We start from the raw sequence: 16,322 nt of genomic DNA, 5'->3' as shown, positions 1-16,322 counted from the left end.
TAGAACCTATCAACTTCTGCCTTAAATACACCCAATGACTTGGGCTTCACATCTGCATGTGGCAACAAATTCCACAGTTTTATTATTATCTGGCTAATGAAATTCCTCCTCATCTTTGTTCTATTCTCAATGTACATCGCTCTATCCTGAGGCTGTATCCTCTAGTCTTAGACTCCCTCACCATGGAATCATCCTCTCCACATCCACTCTATTGAGGCCTTTTAAAAGGTTTTTGTGGTTCTATGAGATCACCCCTTATTAACCTGAATTCCAGTGGGTAGAGGCCCAAAGCCATCAAAAGCTTCTCATATGACAAGCCTTTCACTTTCGGAATAATTTTCATGATTCTCTTTTGTACCCTCTCCAATGCCAGCACATTATTTCTTATATGAGGGCCATTTGTTTGGATTCATCAGCTGTCTGGAGAGGGGAAGCCTGCTACAAAGGCAAATGGTTGATCTCCAGGAATCTGAGATGCAGAGGGATTTGGGAGTCCTTGTGCAGAACACACTGAAGGTTAACTTGCAGGTTGAGTCAGTGGTGAGGAAGGCAAATGCCATGCTAGCATTCATTTCAAGAGGTCTAGAATACAAGAGCAAGGATGTGATGCTGAGGCTTTATAAAGCACTGGTGTGAGTCCTCACCTTGAGTATTGTGAGCAGTTTTGGGCCCCTCATCTTAGAAAAGATGTGCTGGCATTGGAGAGGGCACAGAGGTGGTTCACAAGGATGATTCCAGTTATGAAAGGTCTATCATACGAGGAATGTTTCAAGGCTCTGTTTAAGGCAGAGATTGATAGGTTCTTGATTAGATATGGCATGAAAGGTTACAGGGAGAAGGCTGGAACTGGGGTTGAGGAGAAGACAGAAAAAAAGGATCAGTCATGATTGAATGGTGGAGCAGACTCAATGGGCCAGATGGCCTAATTCTGCTCCTATGTCTTATGGTGTTATGGTCTTATATTGTACTACCCTGGTCTGCCTACCATGTAGGCAGCTCTGGATGCAATATCCGTATTTGACCCCGATCAATTTAGCGCCTCATAAAGCTAATCTTACATTTGTTTGACCAATTCAGATGCTGACTGTAGTATTTCTGACAGTTTTTGTTTCTCAATACATTGTACTATACTCTTCCCCACTTCCTGAGCTGAGTTATAATTCCATCAGAATTCTGTGGGAATGATGCATGATTAGTGGGTTGTCTTACATTCTTCATGCAAGAGAAACCCATGCCTCTCACCGGAACCTTTCCAACTCCATGGATTGTATTTCATCCTTGAATATCGTTAACAGTCTCCTTTCACCGTAAGCCTGACAGCGTTAAAATGAATGTGCAAGGCCTTATGAGCTGGAATTTGTCTTGATTACATTGGCGAATAATGTAATTGAAGATGCTGGAATGGAATATATGAAACTTCGTGAGGATATGACATTGACCCTGTCACCCATTGGCAAAGCAACTACTTGGGAAAATTTGCCTGCCAATTGGCCCATCAAGCCTGTTTAGACTCTTCAAAACCTGCTCCGATATCCATCAGAAGTTTGAATCTTCTTTTGCAAGCCTGTTTTGATTTCTGTTTAGATGGTGGCTGTGGATTGCATTTCCAACAACATATCAGGCAACACATTTCTATTTAGAATATCTCACTACATTAAAAATATTATCATCTTTTCTCTCCTGGTTCTTTTCCCATTTATTCTAAAGTTACAACATCTGGATTTCAGTATTTCTATGGCTTGAAGCAGGTCCTTATTTAGCCTTTCTCTTCACTCACTCGTCATTCAGGATGAGGTACTAAATTGGATTAGACATTGGATTTGTGGGAAAAGCCAGAGAGTGGTAGCCCACAAGACCATAAGACATAGGAGCAGAATTAGACCGTTTGGCCCAGCAAGTCTGCTCCACCGTTCCATCATAGCTGATTTATTATCGATCTCAATCCCATTCTCTTCTCTTCTCCCTGTAACCTTTGACTCCCTGGCTAATGAAGAACCTTTCCACCTCTGCTTTAAATAAACCCAATGACTTGGTCTCCGAAGCCAGCAATGGCAATGAGTTCCACAGATTCACCACCCTTTGGCTAAAGAAATTCCTCTGCATTTCTGTTCTAAAGGGGTATCCCTCTATTCTGAGACTGTGCTCTCTGATCCTAGGTTCCCCCACTATAGGAAACATCCTTCCACATTCACTCTATGCAGGCTTTTCAATTTTTGATAGATTTAATCGAGATCTCATCTCATTCTTCTAAATTCCGGTGACCACAGGCGCAGAGCCATCAAAAGCTCCGCATACCCAGGATCATTCTCATGAACCTCCCCTGGACCCTTTCTAATGCCCGCACATCTTTTCTTAGATAAGGAACCAAAAAATGCTCACAATGCTCCAAGCTGGTCTGGCCAATACCTTATAAAGCCTCAGCATAACATCCTTGCTTTTATATTCTATTTCTATAAGACCATAAGACATAGGAGCAGAATTAGGCCATTCAGCCCATTGAGTCTGCTCCGCCATTCCATCATGCCTGATTCATGACCCCATACACCTGCCTTCGCACCATATCCTTTGATCAATCTGGAAACGATCAACTTCTGCCTTAAATATACGCAAAGACCTGGACTCCACTCCAGACTGTGGTAAGCATTTCACAGATTTACTACTGTCTGGCTAAATAAAATCTCTCTTTATCTCTGTATAAATTTTGAGGCTGCGTCCTCTAGTTCTGAATACCCCCACCAAAGAAAACATCCTCTCCACATCCACCCCATCTAGTCCTTTCGACATTCGGTAGGTTTCAATGAGACCTCCCCGCATTCTTCTAAATTCCAGTGAGTACAGGATTAAAGCTGCCAAACGTGCCTCATATGTTAACACAAAATACTCTGCAGAAGCTGTGGTCAAAGCAACACGTACAAAGCAACACTGGAGGAAGTCAGCAGGTCAGGCAGCATTGTTTCAGGCCAAGACTCTTCGAGGCAGGGGCCCTATAAAGAAGGTGGGGGGAGGGTGGGAAGGAGAAGGCTGGTAGGTGCCAGGTGAAAAACCAATAAGGGGAAAGATCAAGGGGTGGGGGAGGGGATATGCAGGAAAGGTGAAGGAGGAATGTAAGGGGAAAGTTGGGTAGTAGAAGAAGGCAGAATCATGAGAGAGGTGATAGGCAGCTGGAGGAGGAGGCAAAGTGAAACTGGGATGGTGGAAGGGAGAGGGAGGGAACTACCAGAAGTTGGAGAATTCAATGTTCACTCTGTTATTTTATTTATTTATAATTTATGTTGAGCTACGGCACACCAACAGGCCGGATGGATTCATGCCACCTAATTACATCCTTCTACTAATCTCTGTGTACTTCGATTGTGGGAGGAAATCCAGAGCACCCTTAGGAAAAACCACTCGGCCACTGGGAGAATGTCCCTTTCAGGCAAGGGTGGAATTGTGTTTAATTTATTTATTGTGATAAAGCACAGAGTAGGGCTTTCTGGCCCTTCGAGCCACGTCACCCAGCAGTCCTCTAGTTTAATCCCAGCCTAATCATGGAACAATTTACAATGGCCAATTTACATACCAGCTTGCATGTCTTTGGAATTTGGGAGGAAACTGGAGCACCCAGAAGAAACCCACGCGGTCACTGGGAGAACATACAAACTCCTTACAGACAGCAGCAGGAATTGAACCCTGGTCGCTGATGCTGTAATAACATTACACTAACCACTACATACTGATCTTCCTAGATCCTTGCACCTCACTGTCTACCTGCACTACACCTTCTCCATCATTGTAACACTCATTGTTGCTTTCCTTTGTCCTACCTGAATGCACCATTGTAATGAAATAACCTTATGGGTGGCAAACAAAACAAAGCTTTCTCTGTACCTCATTACACATGACAATTTACCTCTTTCCCATTCAAATCAGTAACTGCATCACAAAGGTAACTGACCTTAACAGCCTTGACTAATTCACCATTATAGGCATCCGTTAGTACCAAGAGACCATGGATTTGCACCTTGGAAAGTTTCCTGGGCAGGGTTGTATGGGAGACCAACAGTTGCTCATGTTGCAAGTCTCCCCTCTCCACACCGCCGATGTTGTCCAAGGAAAGGGCAAGGGCTGATACAGCTTGTCAATGGTGTCGTTGTGGTTAAGTGCCTTGCTCAAGGACACAACACGTTGCCTTAGCTGAAGCTCGAACTAGCGACCTTCAGATCATTAGACCAACGCCTTAACCACTTGGCCATGCGCCAACACCATTACGTTCAGTCAAAACGCTGGAACAGGATACACTGATAACACAACTGCATTCCAGTTGCTTGCAGCACTCCAACATTAGAAATAAATGGCACTGCATTGAAATCAAGAGCGAGGAGTTTGTGTAAAACTCAATGAAGAATTCATTAAGTTGCCATTACTTGTATCAGAGCCAGATTAGATGTAAGGCAACAAACTATTTTAGAGTCATACAGATTGTGCAAATGTCTTGGGCACATACATATAGCTTGGGTGCCTAAGACTTTTGCACAGTATCGTACTTGTCAATGTGGAGCAGCGAGCAAGTTCATAAATTTGGCAGGAGCAAAAGATGTTGGGAATGGCAAGGGTGGAATGCTGCAGGAGGGGTGTAGCAGCAGAGAAGGAATGCCAGGGGTGGGGAAGGTGTGGGGTTGGTGCGGGTGTAGACACAGCCAGTCCTGAGACACCAGGCAAGGACATTTTATTCCAAACAATTGGTTTACTGATCATTACAATAATGTCTCACTGGTGCTTTCTGATCCCTACCCTCTCCCTTCCCCTTTTCCCAACCATGATTCTCCTCTCCCTGCCCCCTTCCCTCTCTCAGTCCACAAAAGAGACCCATATCAGAATCAGATTTATCATCACTCACTTATGTCATGAAATTTGTTTTTTTGCAGCAGCAGCAGTAGTACAATACAATACATAAAATTACCACAGTACTGTGCAAGATTCTTAGGCACATATAGGTATATAGTGAGACTTCTGCACAGTACTGTATGTTATACCTTTTCAGTTACCAAATAACATTTAATACTACTGAGCCAATACAAAGGTAAGTACTGTTATTTCTCTTTCCCAGTTTTAACCAATATGGTGTACAGTACTGTGTAAAAGACTTGGCCACTCATAGTACTTTATTTCCTGTATGAATTTGACAGACACTTGTGTCTAGAAAGTCAATTTATGATTAGTACATTGAGAACCTCAATTTCATGCTATGTTTATGATGAATAATTTCTTAATTCAGATTTATACATCCAAATAGTTTGATGGGATTATTACTATGTTTATTCCAAAATTAGTGAAACTTTACTAAATTAGTATTAAATAATCACAAGAAAATTTCCATTATCCTTCACTAGTTTTTTTTTGCAAATGGCCTCCCTTTATTGGATGTCTACAGCTGGAGTCATATCCCACTCTGTAGCCAAGGGAAAGACTGATTGGTTCCTGGTTGTGGTTGCTGGGTGGAGGGGTGGGGCGTGTAGGAGCAATTTGATAGTACAGTTGGGTTTGGATGGAGGACTATGGTAGTTCTGGGAAATGTCCAAGGTTTCTGATGAAGGGTTTTCCACCCAAAATAACAACTGTTCATTCCCATCCACAGATGTTCCTCCAGCATGGTACCCGATGCAATTCATCCAAGTTAAAAAAACCTACAAGCAATCTTCCTGAATCTTTGTACAGAATGCTAAATCATAATCATTAAACAGCATTTCTCATTCTGATGATAAGTGCTGCATTTTCAACAAAATTTATTTAGAAATATAGTTTATTACCTAGAACATAACAAAGAAAAGCCCAAGATCAGGCCCTTCAGGCCACAATGTCTGTGCTGTACACAATGCAAAATTAAAATAAAACTCTTCAGCTTGCACAGCATCCATATCTCTCCATCCTCTCTACACTCAGGTGTCCATCTAAAAGCCCCTTAATGCCACTGAATCAGGATCAGGTCCAATCTGACTGTCATAGGTCGTGCAATTTGTTTTGCAGCATCAATACAGTGCAGTAATTAAAATATACTACAAATTACAATAGAAAATATGAAATATATACATCTACAATAAATCAAATTAAATAATCAGTGCAAAAAGGGAGCTAAAGCAGTGAGGAGTTACTTTCTGGTTCATTGTCACTTCAGAAGCTTAATGGCAGAGGGTAAGAAGCCATTTCTAAAATGTTGAGCATGTGCCTTCAGGCTCCTGTACCTCCTCCGTGATAGTAGCGACGAGAAGAGGGCCAGTCCTTGGTGGTGGGGTTGATTAATGACGGATGCCATCTCTTTGTGGTATCATCTTTTGAAGATGTCCCTGATGGTATAATGATACATGTTGTACATGGGCTGCCGAGAGTACCAGACATTGCTGTGCCTACTCCCACCACTACCCCTGGCAGCCCATTCCAGACGCCTACCTCCCTGTGTTAACAAACTTGCCCCTGCACATCTCCTTTAACCAATCCCTCTCTCAACTTAAAAGCATCTACTCTGGGAAGAGGTGATTCTGACTGCCTACCCTATCTATTCTTCTCCTAATCTTATAAATTTATACCAGGAATCCAGTGGACCAGAATTCCATGTGCTGAACTCAGTGGGTACTTTCCAGTTGCAAAAGGAAATCTTGTCTCTAACCGGAAACCTTGCTAATTCCATTCAAGGCAGCTTATCATTAACTCACAATTCGCAAGTCAACATCACATGACTGACTGTGTAAAAATGAGTAAGGTGGTTGGAATTAGTACATTTTTCTTTTGCTACATAGATATCGCTGGGCAATAGAAGCTTGAGAATGCACACCATCAAACCCAAAGACAGCTTCTACCTCACTGTTATAAGACTCTTAACCAGATTTCTTCTATGATAAAGATGAATTCTTGATCTCCCAGTCTATCTTGTTATGGCCATGGCACTATATTTGTCTTCCTCAACTGTAATTTCTCTGTAATTGTAAAACTACACTCAGTGGCCATTTTATTATGTGCCTCCTGTATCTAATAAAAGTCATCACTAAGAGAAAGAGAGAGAGAGAGAGGTGGGGGGGGGGGGGGGTTGGGGAAGAGGTCTTACACTAAAACAAATAGATCCATACATCACACTTCCTCTCCCTTTAGATTAATGCACCATAAAACTGAATGTGTACAAAACATTCAATAACTCTTTCAATAAACCATATTCCAAATAAACATGCTTTCACAATAACGGTACATAACTAACTTCACAGGCCTAAAGATTCAGTTTTTTTTTTGAGTATCGCTCTGTTTCATTCAGGATATTGCAGCTGGACCTGTGGAGTGGCATCAGGTTTGGTAGATGTCTTGTCTAAGACAATGTTCTCAGTTTCCAGTGTCACGTTGTTGTCAGTGACATAATCCTCACAGAGAGGTAAGTCCGGTGACTGTAATGTGTCCGTCTTGTTAGATGCAGTCGAGTCAGGTGTGTTCTTTGGTTGAGCATCCAGTATCTGGTCCACGTGACGTCTCCATGTCTGATCTCCAACATCCACTGTGTCCATCAATGGTCCAGCTCTTGTGTAGCTATCCTACCGGATGCCCACTTGTTAACTTGGTAATCATGCACTAAGACTTTTTGTCCAATCTTCAAGCTCTTTGTTGCTTCACCTGGCAACTGGTTGAACTGCTTATTCTATACTTCCCTCCGGAGGTCTGGTTTCAGGAGGTCTATGCGAGATCTCAGATCCCTGCTCACGAACAGCATTGCAATTGTAGGATTTGTTGTCACGTGAACACAGTTCTGATACACTAAAAGGAAGATGTCCGACTTGTCCATCGCTTTAGTGGACTTCTTGAAGGTTTGGATAAACCTTTCAACCAACCCATTTGCTGCTGGGTGGTGAGAAATGCCTTTTGCTAGTTTTCTTCGTTAACAGTCGGAATTCTTCTGGCATGTATTGTGGTCCGTTTGTCGTTCCTAATTTGTTCCAGTAAGCCATTTCTGGTGAAGGTGGTCCTCAGGGTGGAGACAGTCTTTGCTGACGTGGTTGAGTTCATTGATATAACTTTCGGCCACTTCAAATGATCATCCACAACAATCAGAAACATGGAGTCCATGAATGGTCCAGCAAAGTCCATATGTACTCTTTGTCTTTGCCAGACGGCCACCCCCATGTGTGTATCAGCGCCTATTTTGAATCTTTTGGCATCCCAAGCAGTTTTTTTGCCAAGTCTTCAATCTGTTTATCTATTTCCTTCTCAAACACCTTCTGATTAGCATTGAGCAGCTGTGCCAGTCTTTGGTTTGTGCTACCGTTTAGGATGCCATTGTCTGTTGATGCCACACTGAGAGCTTTGATTGATGCCAGTCTAGTTTGACTATGCTCAACCACTCATGCCTGAAAAGTGCTGGCCCTCCACTTCTCAGTACATAAAGCTCTGACTGTTGTGTTTGGCCTCCATACATCACCTTATTTTAGTTTGCCTCTGTGTAGGTCTTTAGCATCACTGAGGTCTTCTCTAATGGTATCTCAGAAAGCATTGTGTTGTAGTCAGCCTCTGGAATTATGGACAAAGCTGACCCTGCATCCAACTCCATTTTCAGTTTTACACCAGACACATTGTGATCCGTATAATATTGCAATCTGTTTCGGTAACACTATGCAGTTCTAGGCATGACAGTCCAGCTTTGTCAGACTCTATGTTGTCTGATTCTGTTTTACATTCGGTAACTTTATGCATTTGCTTAGTTTTGTGTTTGAGAATTTTCACTCAGTTGTGCTTTTTGTCTGCCTTGCATATTCTCTCTATGATGCCTGTGATACTTTCTGCAGACTTTTTGTTTGAACCTACAATCATTTCTATCATGGGAGGATTTGCCACATCGATAACATCTTTGGCTTTTTGCACCATTCGGGGACATTTTGTGCATTTCACATTCTAATCTCCTTTTCTGTAGCTCTTCCGCATCCTTTCCTGCAGTCTCTAACAATATTGCAATGATCAATGCCCATCCTAAGATTAGGTCTCTTTTGGATAATAGCCTCATTTGAGTGAGTTAACTATTTATGCCACATACAAACCTGGATGCATTAATGCATCTGAAAGTTCACCGCTAAAGTCACAGTACTGGGAAAGTGTGTGCAGTTCTGTAATGTATTCAGAAAGGCTTTCATCTTTTGACTGGTTCCTTTCATAAGATCTAAATCTCTCAGCTATTAACAGAGGTTTAGGGCTCAATTAATTCTGTAAAATTGCAACAATATCATCGAACGTCTTGCTTGCTGACTTTGCAGTGATTACTAAGTTGTGTAAGAGACTGTACATTCTTGCTAAGAAGTAGGGGTTTTCTTTTGCTCCTCCACATTGTTCGTGTTACAATACAGTTCCACCCTCTCAATATACAATTTCCAGCCTTCATCAGCGCTATCAAATACATCGACTTTCCCAACTGAAGCCATTGCCATATCATTTTCACTTTAAATTCAGTGCGTCCTTCACTGTGTACAATGTACTGTACTCACGCCTTTCATAGCATCCGTGATGACTTTCTCGTGCTGTTTAATTCTCGCTGTTCCATCCCCTGTCAGTGCAGATCATGATATTTTCTGACATTCAGGTTCAAATCAAGTCAAGACACTTTCTATTGTCATTTCGACCATAACTGCTGGTACAGTATACTGTAAAAATGAGACAATGTTTTTCAGGACCATGGTGTTACATAAAACAATACAAAAACTACACAGTCCTGACGAGGGGTCTTGACCCAAAAATGTCGACACCACTTCTCCCTATCGATGCTGCCTGGCCTGCTGCGTTCCACCAGCATTTTGTGTGTGTTGTTTTAATTTCCAGCATCTGCAGATTTCCTCGTGTTTTTGTTTTAAAAAAAACTACACCGAACTACGTAAAACAACACAAGTCTAGTGTAGTTTTTTTTTCTGTGTTTTTTTTTACGTAGTTCAGTCTAGTTTTTTGTACTGTGTCATGTAACACCATGGTCCTGAAAAACGTTGTCATACATATCTACATACATACACACATACACACACTCACTGACTCACTGTGTGACTAGGTACAGCTCAAATGCAATCTATATAAATTTGCTGACGATACAACCATTGTTGGCAGAATTTCAGATGGGTACAAGAAGGTGTACAAGAGAGAGATATATCAGCTAGTTGAGTGGTGTCATAGTCACAATGTCAGGAAGAGCAAAGAACTGATCGTGGACTTCAGGAAGGGTAAGATAAGGGACACACACCAGTCCTCATAGAGGGATCAGAAGTGGAGAGAGTGAATATTGTCAAAATCCTGGGGGTCAATATCTCTGAGAAGCTAATCTGGAGCCAGCATAGTGATGCAGCTACAAAGAAGGCACAACAGTGGCTATATTTCATTGGGAGAAGATTTGATATGTCTCCAACAACAATCGCAACTTTCTCCAGATTTACCATGGAGAGCACTCTGACTGGATACGTGACCATCTGGTATGGGTGCTGGGGGCGGGTGTGGGGCTACTGCACAGGATCGAAGTAAGCTGCAGAGAGCTGTAAAGTTAGTCTGCTCCATCAAGAGCACTAGACTCCTTAGTATCCAGGACATCCTCAAGGAGCAATGCTTCAAAAAGGTGGCATCCATCATTAAGAAATCCCATCACCCAGGACATGCCCTCTTCTCGTTGCTACCATCTGGGAGGAGGTACAGAAGCCTGGAGGTACACACTCAACAATTCAGGAAACAGCTTCTTCCCCTCTGCCATCTGATTTCTGTATGGACATTGAACCCATGAATACTACCTCACTATTTTTGTCTCTCTTTTTGCACTACTATCTAATTTAACTCTATATATATATATGATTTACAGACTGTAAATGTAATTTATATGTTATCCTCCACCTCATTCTAACTCTAGGAGAAATATTCTTGTTTTTATTGAAAGAAACAGCTGTAGTTTCTCTCATCTCTGCTTTTTACACAGACTTTCTCCTCAATAAATACCGGTACTTTGTTAATCTGACTCTGTGGAATTTATTGCCACAGACAGCTGTGGAGGCCCAGTCATTGGGTATATTTAAAGCGGAGGTTGAGAAGTTCTTCACTAGTAAGGGTGTCAAAGATTACGGGGAGAAGGCAGGAGAATGGGTCTGAGAGGGATGATAAATCAGCCATGATGGAATGGCAGAACAGACTCAATAGGTCAAGTGGCCTAATTCTGCTGCCAGGTCTTATAGAACATTACAGCACAGAAATGGTCTTATAGTCCTATAGTTTTATACTTAATTGCACAATCAACTGTTGAATTACAGACCTGTTTCACTTTAACTCACCGATTGATGCACAAATGTTACTGGATGAGAGATTTTGAACATAAAATTGAGGCTGACGCTTAAGTTCAGCACTGAGGGAGTGCTGCACAGCTTTAAATCCCACCTTTCTGATGAAAGGTCAGATTATGACATTAACCACTCCCAAGGATCATCAGATCTGGCATTAATGACCAATGTTTTTGCTGTATATTCCATGAAATTTAAAAAAACATATGTAATATAGATAGATAGGTGTGTGTGTGTGTGTCTAAGATTTCTGGACAGTATTGTACAGGTTAGGGTTAATGAGTTGTGGACATTCCATGTTGGCGCCAGAAACGTGGTGAAACTTGTGGGCTGCCCAGCACAATCCCCGCTGATTTGATTTGATGCAAACATGCATTTCACTCTAAGTTTTAATGTACCTGTGACAAATGAAGCTAATCTGTCTTTAATCTCTCAGTTCTCCCTATTGCTGCACCAAATAATGTGCTAACAAAAGAATGTGTCTCAAGTGTGTCTTTTTAATCGTTTCTCGGCTACTGAACACCTCTGTGCTTCCTGGCATGTGCAATGTTTCAATACCTGGTCGAAAGCAATAAAAAAGCATGTGGAATGCATTAGGACAAAGGTGATGCCGATGGTTTTTCCATTAGTATTTGAAAGTTAAAACACTCTTTCGTGTGTGTGTGCCAAACTTCATCAGAACTGGGTTATTATTGTCACAAGCACTAAGGTAGAGCGAAAAGCTTGACTGGTATACAAATCAGGTCATTACACAGTGCGTTGAGATGGTAGAAGTTAAAACAAAAACAGAATGCAGAATAAATTGTAACAACTACAGACAAAATACTATGCAGGTAGACAATATGGTGCAAGACAACGTGGTCAATTGTTAGGTTAAGAGTCTATATTATCTGACATGGGTGCGACGGTAGCATAGCGGTTAGCACAACACTATTACGGCTCAGGAGGTCAGAGTTCAATTCCAACGGTATCCATAAGAAGTCTCTGTACATCCTCCCTGTAGAATGAGTGGTTTTCCTCTGGTGTTCCGGCTTCCTCCCACAGTCCAAAGATGTACTGGTTAGGTTCATTGGTCCCGTGATTAGGTTAATCAGAGTGGTTGGATGTTGCTGGCACTATGTGGCTCGAAGGGCTACACGGACCTACTCCGTGCTGGATCGCCAAATAAAATAAATGAACTTATGTACTAGAGAACTGATGCACCATCAATAACTCTCTGAGACGTGAGGCGAGATATCGGCTTTTATTGACTGGAAGAAAGAACAAGCAGCAATCGACTACCATACTACATCCTGGAGACTGAGAGGCAGGGCCCAGGCTCCAATCGCCTTTATACCGGGGTCTGTGGGAGGAGCCACGGTCAGTGGGAGGAGCCACAGGAGCATTCAACAGGGGGGGGGGGCGTGTCCAGACAGGTATATGTAGTTCACCACAAGAACTAATCAGTAGTCTTAAAACAACGGGGTAGAAGTTGTTCTACGGCCTGGTGGCACATGCTTTCAGTCTTTTATATCTTCTGCCTGAAGGAAGAGAAAATGTCTTGAGTGGGTGGAGTCCTTGATTATGTTGGCTACTTTCCTGAGGTAGAGAGAATTATAGGAAGAGGAGCGTGGACAGCTAGAATTTTCTAAGCATTAAAGGGATGCAGTTTATATTTTAGGGATTTGTTATTCGTGGCAGATCGTAAGCAGGCTTACTTGTGTTAATGGAGTATTAACCGTGAGAAGTTTGTTAACGAGCAGTTCCCCTCTGAATTTTTCAGGACTAACTTTTAACATGAAGATGTGGTAAGTTCATTGCGAAGAGTGTGGAGAGGGTAAATGTGAGCTGAATGTCACCTTGGGAGGGCACAGCCAGTGTCAGGGGGCAATAAGGGTGCAGGAGCAACACCTGTCTGGGTAGCCTCTGACCTGATGGCATGAATATACATTTCTACTTCCGATTTTAAAAAAATTATTTTCCTCCCCTCTTTTATTCCCCACCCTGGCCTCTTCCCTGTTCTCACCTGTCTATCACCTCCCCCTGAGTCCTTCCATTTCTCCGTGGGTCCACTCTCCTCTCCTATCAGATTCCTTCCTCTCTGTTATGTTTTGTAACTTCAAGAATATTAAACTAATTCAAAGGAAGCCAAAGGAAACCAAAATGCAGTTCTAACTTTGTGTTTTTCTTTAAGAGAGGTGCGCACGTATCACATGGTAGAGTGGTGATGTATGCATTTAATGTATATTTACATATAACCATAATGAATTACTTATATTAACAGGAATGCTTGATCAGCCAATATATATACAACAACACCCCAATATTACATAAATATTAAATACATAACACTCTCCAACCCTTTACTTTTCCTACCCACCTGGTTTCACCTACCACCTTCTAGCTTCCCTCCTTCTTATTCCCCCATTTTTTAAAATTCTGGCATCTTCTCCCAGCCTTTCCAGTCCTGAAAAAGGCCTGAAACATTGACTATCTGTTCACTTCCATAGACGCTGCCCGACTGGCTGAGTTCCTCCAGCATTTTGTGAGTGTTGCAAAGCTTCTTGTCGGGCTAGGGGCTCAACAGGTCAGAGGTAAGAACTGATAATGGTGTTATAGAGTCGTTAGGTCATACAGTATGGCGATGGGCCCTTCATGTCAACCTGTCCATGCTGACCAAAGATTCAAAGTACATTTGTTATCAAAGTATGCATGTCGTATGCAACACTGGAATTCATCTTCCCACAGACAGCCAGGAGACAAAGAAACACCATGGAACCCGTTCAAAGAAAACACCAAACAACCAACGCGCAAAAGAACGAACAAAATGCACAAACAGCAAAAGGCAAACAACAAACACAAACCATGAAACACCAAACCACAGAGTCATTGAAACAGTCTAGGAATGTTCGGTTGAGTTTAGCGCTGTGCCAGTCTGCCCAGATCAAAATCGCACAAAATAGCAATAAAAAAGAGTAACCAGATAAGATAAACAAAAGAGACCAATCCACAAAACCACATTGATTAAACCTTGTTGAAAACTCAAGATTGTGGTGCCATCCTCCAGCAGCAGTGAGCGAGGGTGAGTGAGAGAGAGAGAGAGAGAGACCGGTCAAGTGCAGGCAACTTCCTCTGGGAGCAGCAAGCAAGAGAGTCTGTCAAGATTCTCTGCTAGACCCATTTGGCCAATATCCCTCTAATCTTTTACAATCTATGTATATGTCCAAGCTCAATTTAAATGTTTTTAATGTACCCGCCTTGGCTATTTCCTCTGGCAGCTCATTCCATATTCTGACCACCCTGGAGTGATAAAGTTGCCCTTCATGTTCCGATGCAGTCTTTACTCTCTCACCTCAAACCTATCCCCCAACCTTGGGAAAATTGACTGTGCACATTCTCCCTATCTGTGCCACTCGTGATCCCATACACTTCCACGTGCTCCTATGCTCCAGTGAAAAATTTCCCAACCTGCTCAACTTTTCTTCATAACTCAGTCCTTCACGAACATCTTCATAAATCTCCTCGACACTCTTTACAGATTAGATAGATGGATAGATACTTTATTGAGCCCTAAGGAAATTATGGGGTCACAGTAGCATTACAAGTTCACAGACATACAATATTAGAAGACAAGTAAGAAGAATAAATAAAAATAGGGTATCTTGAACAGTCTAACAGGAGGCGGTCATCACTTCCCTGGCTATAGGTTGACTCAAAATAGAGCCTAATAGCTGAGGGTAAGAATGACCTCATATATAGCACTCTTTGGAGCAGTGCAGTTGTCTTACTCTATTACTAAAAGTGCGTCTCTGTTCAGCCAAGGTGGCATGCAGAAGGTGAGAAAAATTGTCCAGAATTGACAGAATTTTCAGTCGGGCCCTTTGTTCTACCACAGCCTCTAATGTGTCCAGTTTGACTCCTATAACAGAGCCAGACTTTCTGATCAGTTTATTGGGCCTGTTGGCATCACCCATGTTGATGCCATTGCCCCAGCAACCCACCAAAGAGAAGATTGTACTGATGACAATAGTAGAACACTTGAAGGAGAGGCTGGCATACTCCGAAGGACCTCAATCTCCTCAGGAAGTAGAAGCAGCTCTGGCCCTTCCTGTACACGACCTCTGTGCCAGTGCTCCACTCAAGTCTGTTGTCCAGGTCCTTGTAGGTCTTCACCACATCCATGCCCACTTCCTCACTGCAGTATGATTATGGTATAACTACTTATTTACTGAGATACAGCGCGGAGTAGGCCCTTCTGGCCCATTGAACCTCGCTGCTCAACAACCCCTGATTTGACCCTGGCCTAATCGTGGGTCAATTTACTTTGACCAATTAACCTACCAACCAGTACGCCTTTGTACTGTGGGAGGAAACCAGAACACCCGGAGGAAACCCACGCCGTGATGAGGGAGAACGTACAAACTCAGTACAGGCAGCGGTGGGAATTGAACCTGCGTCCCCTGTACTGTAAAGTGTTGTGCTAACCACTGTGCCAGCCCACTACAGCACTGTGCAAAGCTCTTAGGCACATATACAGTATATAGCTAGGGTAACTAAGACCTTTGCACTGTACTCTAGAACAATACAGCACGGAACTACAGGCCCTTCAGCCCACGGCCTTTTAATCTAGTTGAAGATTCATGGTTTCCTGTACAACAGAATTCTGTACAGAGATTCTAGCGACCCCAAAGTCTCATCAGCAGGCATTAGGTCTGGCCAGGCAGGAAATGGAAGGCCAAGGATGCAATAAAGATGGCTGAGTCACACCTGAGGCACATGGATCTGGGAGGGACAGTGGCATCTGGTCAGATAGGGCTTGGTAGCTTCCCTTTACTCTGCTTCGACAGAGCCCAAGGCAGGGACGGGCGCAAACTCATTCAGGAAGAGGTGGTAGCAGGAGTTGAGGAAGTGCATACCACCAGGATGGTAGGAATGGGGCAGCAGGGAGCTTGGACAAGGTGGGAGTGTGCTCTGAAGTGGAAGATCTCCTGCTCCAACATTTGGTTGTCAGAACCTCAGTGCATCAGGTTCACGATCCAGGCCAAG

General features: G+C 42.8%; 1 protein-coding gene across 2 annotated transcripts in view; it reads left to right on the top strand.

Annotated features, from left to right (window-relative positions):
* mxra5a (matrix-remodelling associated 5a) overlaps window positions 1-16,322 on the top strand; it is an 83,099-nt gene that overhangs the window by 14,319 nt on the left and 52,458 nt on the right. The window lies entirely within an intron of this gene.

The sequence above is a fragment of the Hemitrygon akajei genome, chromosome 4 (assembly GCF_048418815.1).
Source record: "Hemitrygon akajei chromosome 4, sHemAka1.3, whole genome shotgun sequence".
Classification (NCBI taxonomy): Eukaryota; Metazoa; Chordata; class Chondrichthyes; order Myliobatiformes; family Dasyatidae; genus Hemitrygon; species Hemitrygon akajei.
The sequence above is the reverse complement of the archived record's forward strand: the minus strand, read 5'-3'. Positions and strand labels throughout refer to the sequence as shown.